The sequence below is a fragment of the Etheostoma spectabile genome, unplaced genomic scaffold (genome assembly GCF_008692095.1).
Source record: "Etheostoma spectabile isolate EspeVRDwgs_2016 unplaced genomic scaffold, UIUC_Espe_1.0 scaffold00002036, whole genome shotgun sequence".
In the NCBI taxonomy this organism is placed as follows: domain Eukaryota; kingdom Metazoa; phylum Chordata; class Actinopteri; order Perciformes; family Percidae; genus Etheostoma; species Etheostoma spectabile.
Window position 1 is genome coordinate 16,262 of NW_022602842.1, and position 6,829 is coordinate 23,090.

General features: G+C 45.8%; 1 long non-coding RNA gene across 1 annotated transcript; it reads left to right on the forward strand.

Moving 5' to 3' along the window:
• Nucleotides 1-1,828: 1,828 nt before the first annotated feature.
• LOC116675538 (uncharacterized) lies at nt 1,829-6,550 on the forward strand. The gene is made up of 3 exons (XR_004328433.1): nt 1,829-1,923; nt 3,311-3,312; nt 6,540-6,550. It is a non-coding gene; the product is annotated as an uncharacterized LOC116675538 (long non-coding RNA).
• Nucleotides 6,551-6,829: the final 279 nt, after the last annotated feature.

Below are 6,829 nucleotides of genomic sequence, written 5' to 3' on the forward strand. Positions count from 1 at the left end.
TGACGCTGAGCCACTCCCCCACTGGAGAGAAAGACACTGGTTTTGAGTTCATCTTTCTTTTCTTGTTCTGAAGAGGTTACTGTCGAGGGCTGAGCCTCAATACACACAGCCTTTTGATTTTCATGCTTCCCTTTGATCTTGTCATACAAATCTGCCATGTGGCTGTGTATCTTTTATGTCTGAGAATGCACATCAAAACGCTTGCAATCAAACAAGCAATAACTTGGTCTTTTTTGTGGTATCAGCAAAACATCCTGTCACTTCAATCTCAAATTACAAGCAGGCATGTGGTTCATATATAATGTATAGCTATCAGGCTTTTGGAATCAATGTCACAGAATGCTACACTCAGGGTATTTTAGACAGATATGTTCATAATATGACACATCTGGAGGATACTAGTGTTATTAATGTGCTACTTTGATGTTGGACTACATAAATGTACATTGAGCATTCAAAGAAGGGGGTAAAATTCTACGACAAACTGACAAAGAAACAATTGGCCTTGGGTAGTTGAATTACAGTAGAAGATATTAGCAAACGGGAAACCAAATATAAAGCTGAATGATTTTGGAAATAATAGTGATTTTCTGTATGCTGTAATTTACAAGAAGACACCAACAATTAAGAGTAGGTTCTGGGTTAGTTTTTATCCACCTGCTGAGAGTGGAAATGTCCCCACCAACCCCTCAAATCTCAAATAAATCTTTTCAATCTTTTTAGGCTTTTTAGGCTTTGCGGCATATGAATACAGATCTTTGTGGAACAAGGAGGAGAATGTAACCTTTCTCACATCTATACCATCATTTCCATTAGGGCTGCACAATGTGACCTAAAATTTAAAATCAATCGCAATCACGTACCCAGACCCTCTCAATAGGAAGGCCAGAGTGGCCAGATATCACTGAGAACTAATAAAGTCTGAATACCATACCACAGTTTTTAGGCTGCGCAGTAAATAACTTCTGAATGGAATGGATGGGCAAAGGCCTCTGCCAGGGAACACCGTATGCCTTGAGGGCTCATCTTAACTCAAGGTAAAAGAAAAAAGAGGAACGTGGTAGATTGGATATGTCTGCAAATCAGAAAAAGGTAACAAGCCAACCTCACTCAAAATATCTTTTAGACAATGAACGCCCCTTTGTTCCCATTGTGGGGCTGTTAACGGCATCCCACCAATCAGGAGTGCTGTATTATTGAATAATGGGGGAAACGTGTGCCAGTTACAAGCTACATGGCAGTATCATCATATCAGTTTCAACTAATCTCCAAGTCTTGATAAGATGTGAGATAATGGGGCCAAAGCGCGGCTGGCACTGTTTGTTGGAAACATTGGCAAAGAGAACGTCATGGAGTGACCACGGCTCTGTCAGAGCACTTCCTAAGGTATGCCAGAAAACAGATATATCTGGGTTCAACCAAGTGAGGAGGGGCCTCAATACGAAAGACCAAAAATAATCTTTAAAGTTGGGAACTGAGAGGCCACCATCCTCTCTCCTCCTCTGTAGAGTAGATATCTTAAGTTGCGGCCATTTGCCTTTCCAGATAAATCTAGATACCGCTGATTGTAATTTACGCCAAAAACAGCAGGAGGGGAGAGAGGTAGCATAGAGCTCACAACATTAATCCTTGGTAACACATTCATTTTAACTACTGAGATACAAGTTTGTATCAACAGGCAATGAAGACATGTTGGGAGGGTGAAATTAGAAAGCTAACGTTAGCTAACGTCTCCGCACCCGCTGCAGGGAGACCCATTAACCGAGAGAACAGCTGACTGCCTGGGAAAGGCACCGTCTTTTTGAGCTTTTTTAATCAGTTTTAAACTGTGACTGTTCTTCCCTTGCCATACCTCAAGTCGCTGCATTTTGGCTGCTGTCTGTAGATTCCTTCATGCACCACTCGTATTCTTTCGGCTGTGTTGTCTGGTGATGCTAGTGCAGTCCCTGGCCCTGGTTTTGCCCTCTTGGATTGGGGCAATCGGACTGGTGCAGACTGCCCTTATTTCTCATCCATGTTGGCAAACCAGGGCCAAGTTGCTGCTTTGGCTTTTCTATCCTCAGGGACCACCTCCGTTTGGTACTTAGTCCCTCTTAAAAGACAGAAAATACAAGAAAAACATGTTTACAGTTATGGATGCTTTAACGGAACATTATACTTTTTAAATGGAAAAATTCTCATACATTTTAGCTTTCATTTAACGTTATTAGTGAAGCAAACAAGGTGCAGCTTTAGCTCCCATCCTGCAGCTACAACTGACCAACACACCGATTTATAAATCTCTGCATTATTTTATTATATGCATATACAGTAATGCCTATAAAAGAGATGAAAATGCCCCCGCACATTAACCTCCTGCAACCAAAAGGACTGTATACAAATAAAAACGGCACCTCTGATTCATAATTCAATCATTTAATAACCATAAAAGACAGAAACTTACAGATTTTTGCAGCTAAAAGCTAACGAGGTCTCTTCGGGGTCTTTCTAGCCTCTACAGGTTATTTTCAATCCAGCCTGGAACTTGTGCATTTTTTTGGGGTCGTTGAGCATGAAATCTAAAATTTTACATTCAAGATTTATCCACTTGATGTCCATAATTTATCATGTTTTCGTTCATTTCTGCTGCTAGCTCCGTGGCTCTATTTGGATTGAATGGTTGAAACGGTTCTGTCGTTGGTCCACTTCCTGTGGAGTCACATTTGCACGTTTGCATATTTATTGTAGCAGTTATGTGTTGTGAGGAGACACTGTTTTGACAACCTTTTGAAAAATCACAGGTTTCAGAAATACTGGCTGCAGAACACCAACTTTTGGAAGGGTTTTAGAGTAGAAAAAACAGTGTATGAAAATGGAAGAGGTCAGGTTGGAGAAATACATAAGAAGCAGTAAATTCCTAAAATATATCACTTGAGAGAGCTGCAAAATGATGAACTCATAATTGGATAAACTTGACACAACATGACCCTGTCAATTTCTATGCAAGTATAATTTCAAGGTTTTCTTAGAAACGGTGAATATCAAATGTGCCAACTGCTCATTTTTCACTGTAATTACAGCATGATCTCTCACTTCTCTGCAGGAAACTTCCTGAAAAATACCAAAATATTCTCAAGATATTTCCTGTCTTGGAAATGATAGGAAACTGACGCACCTGCAAATTGATTTTCATTGCATAATAAATGCATAGAAGCTAATTGCTGCCAGTAGGGATGTTAATCATCTCAATCCTACAGTACGCTTTGGAGAAATGTCAGCAATATTGGAAAGCATATGCAATTGAAACATGAAGTTTACCCAAAGATTGTAGAAGTATGGTTCCTCCGGTGAGCAGCAATGTAATCGCTAAGGCTGCGACAACCCCTGTGTGTGATTGACCTTTCTCTCTGCTGACTCTGCAGAGTGTTAGTCCAACCTGGAACACATTTCCCCCATTTTTCCACTAGACTGCACGTCTGCGCTGCGTTCCAGCTGCGCCTGTTTGGTTCCGTCCTCCGCAACGCGCCATACCACACCAGGAGCGTCTCAGATAAGCTGATCTTCTTGCCAGCCTGACTCACGGATTATATTGTCTCTACATTACTTTACAGAGAAATCACTTGTACATTAGCTAGCATCTACCTACTATGCCTCCCTTTAAAATAGACCTGACGCGTGTCTTTGGCGAAGCAGAGAGGCACACTTCCGAGAGTGACTTGAATGCCCGTGATGCTTGTGACGCAGTAAAGACGCATCGGGTGGATAGTTTTCCCAGTTTTTTTTAAGTATATCTGCAGTGCACATCTTTCAGCCGGCCTGCTGGCTGCTCTCAGCTCCTCCTTTTTTATCCGTTGTTTTGTTGTTTTCAGAATCAGAATCAGAAATACTTTATTGATCCCCGAAGGGAAACTCTGTGTTGTAGTTGCACAAATATTATAAATAGAGTAGAAATACAAGAAATAAAGAAATATAAGGAATTGGTATGGTATTTACATAAAGGAATGTTATTATACATTATTTACATAATTAACATAATTAAGGATTTGGAATGGTGAAAAGTTAAATAATAATAATAATAATAATTGTAGTATTTGAAATTGCACACGTCAGGCCAGTGTTATTGCACAAAACAGATAATACAGATAATATTGTCCAGTTTCAACCTCTCTAAGTGTGTGTGTCAGACACTTAGAGGGAGGAGTTAAAAAGTTTGATGGCCACAGGCAGGAATGACTTACTGTGGCGCTCTGTGGTGCATTTTGGGAGAATTAGTCTGTCACTGAAAGTGCTCCTGTGATTGAGCAGCAAGCCATGGAGTGGGTGCGAGACATTGTCCAAGATGGCATGTAGTTTGGACAGCATCCTCCTATCTGACACACCCGACAGAGAGTCCAGATCCACCCCCACGACGTCACTGGCCTTGCGAATCAGTTTGTTGAGTCTGTTGGCGTCCGCTACCCTCAGCCTGCTGCCCCAGCATGCAACAGCAAAGAGGATAGCACTGGCCACCACAGACTCATAAAACATCTTCAGCATTGTCCTGCAGATGTTAAAGGACCTCAGCCTCCTCAAAAAATAGAGACGGCTTTGGCCCTTCCTGTAGAGGGCTTGAGTGTTCTTGGCCCAGTCCAGTTTATTGTCCAAGTGCACTCCCAGGTATTTGTAGTCCTCCACAATGTCCACACTGACCCCTGGATGGAAACAGGGCTCACTGCTGCCTTGGCTCTCCTTAGATCCACCACCAGCTCCTTGGTCTTTGTCACATTGAGCTGGAGATGGTTCTGCTCACTCCATGTGACAAAGTCCCCCACCACAGCTCTGTACTCAGCCTCGTCCCCCTCGCTGATACATCCAACCACAGCAGAGTCATCAGAAACTTCTGAAGATGGCAGGACTCTGTGTGGTAGTTGAAGTCTGTGGTGTAGATGGTGAAGAGAAGGGAGAGAGGACAGTCCCCTGCGGGGCCCCGGTGTTGCTGACCACTCTGTCTGATACACAGTGTTGCAGGCGCACTACTGTGGTCTGCCAGTCAGGTAGTCAACAATCCAGGACACGAGGGGGGGATCCACCTTCATCGCTGTCAGCTTCTCACCAGCAGGGCCGGCCGGATGTGTTGAAAGCACTGGAGAAGTCAAAAACATGACCCTCACCGTGCTTGCCGGCCTGTCCAGGTGGGCGTAGATGCGGTTGAGCAGGAAGATGTCCTCAACTCCCAACCGGGGCTGGTAGGCGAACTGGAGGGGGTCCAGGAGAGGCCTCACCATGGGCCGCAGATATTCCAGAACCAGTCTCTCCAGGGTCTTCATAATGTGGGAGGTCAGTGCCACGGTCTGTAGTCCTTGGCGTCACTGGGACGTGGCGTCTTTGGCACAGGAACGAGGCAAGATGTCTTCCACAGCATGGGGACCCTTTGGAGACTAAGGCTCAGGTTGAAGACATGGTGAAAGACTCCACCATAGCTGAGAGGCACAGGCTTTGAGCACCCCAGGATGGATACCATCAGGGCCTGCAGCCTTATTAGAGTGGAGTCTGGTCAGCTGTCTTCTCACCTGGTCAGCAGTGAGGCACACAGAGGTCACAGGTGGGGTAGGGGGAGGGGGAGTCAGGCTGGAGAGAGGTGTTAACCGGAGGGCTAGAGGAGGGGGAGGTAGGGCTCTCCCGGGAGGAGGACAAGGGACAGTGAGGGGGGGAGGGGGAAGTAGTGGGGTTGGGGTTAAGACAGCAGTTGTGTTAATGGGGGGATGGGCAGGAGCAGGAGCATCAAATCTGTTAAGAACAGATTGAGTTCGTTGGCCCTGTCCAAGCTGCCTTCAACTCCTCTGCTGCCAGTTGGTCTGAAGCCAGTGATGGTCCTCATTCCGCTCCAGACCTCCCTCATGTTGTTCTGCTGGAGTTTACGCTCCAGCTTCCTCCTGTACTTCTCCTTAGCCTCCCTGATCTTCACCTTCAGGTCCCCCTGAATGGCCCTCACCTCCTCCCTATTCCCAGCTCTGAAAGCCCTCCTCTTAGCATCAGGATGTTCTTGATGTCCTTTGTTACCCACGGTTTGTTGTTTGGGTAACACTGAACAGTCTTTGCTGGGACAGTGCAGTCCACACAGAAGTTTATGTAATCTGAGATACACTCAGTCAGCCCATCTATGTCCTCTCCATGTGGCTCACAGAGTGCATCCCAGTTTGTCACCTCAAAACATCCCTGAAGTGTCTCATAGGCCTCCTCCGACCATCTCCTCACTGTCCTTGAGGTCAGGTTGCCTTTTCACCAGAGGCACATAGCAGGGGTTGATGTGAACCAGGTTGTGGTCGGATCTGCCCAGTGGGGGAGGGGGAAGAGCTGTATGCGTCCCTGACATTAGCATACAGCGGTCCAAGGTCCTCTCCTCTCTGGTATGGCAGCTCACTTACTGGGTGAAGTTAGTTAGTGTGGAGGTCATGGTAACATGGTTGAAGTCACCCGAGATCACAATGAGGCACTCGGGTGTTGAGTCTGGAGTTGGGCAATGGCGGTGTGGGTGACGTTACACGCCGACGTCTGGTTGGCAGAGGGCGGAATGTAAACAGCAACGGCGATGGCATGTGAGATTTCACGTGGCAGATAATATGGCCGGAGTCCCACAGCGAGCAGTTCAATGTCCGGGCTACAGATACGCTGTTTAACCGTAATGTGACCGGGATTACACCATCTGTTGTTAACTAGAACGGCAAGCCCCCCGCCTTTACGCTTACCGCTCTCGGTGCAGTCCCTGTCGGCCCGAACAGTCTGAAAGCCGTTGATGGAGACGTTGATGTCGGGAATTTCCGAGTGTAGCCAAGTCTCCGTGAAGCACATTAGACTACACTCCCTGTACTCC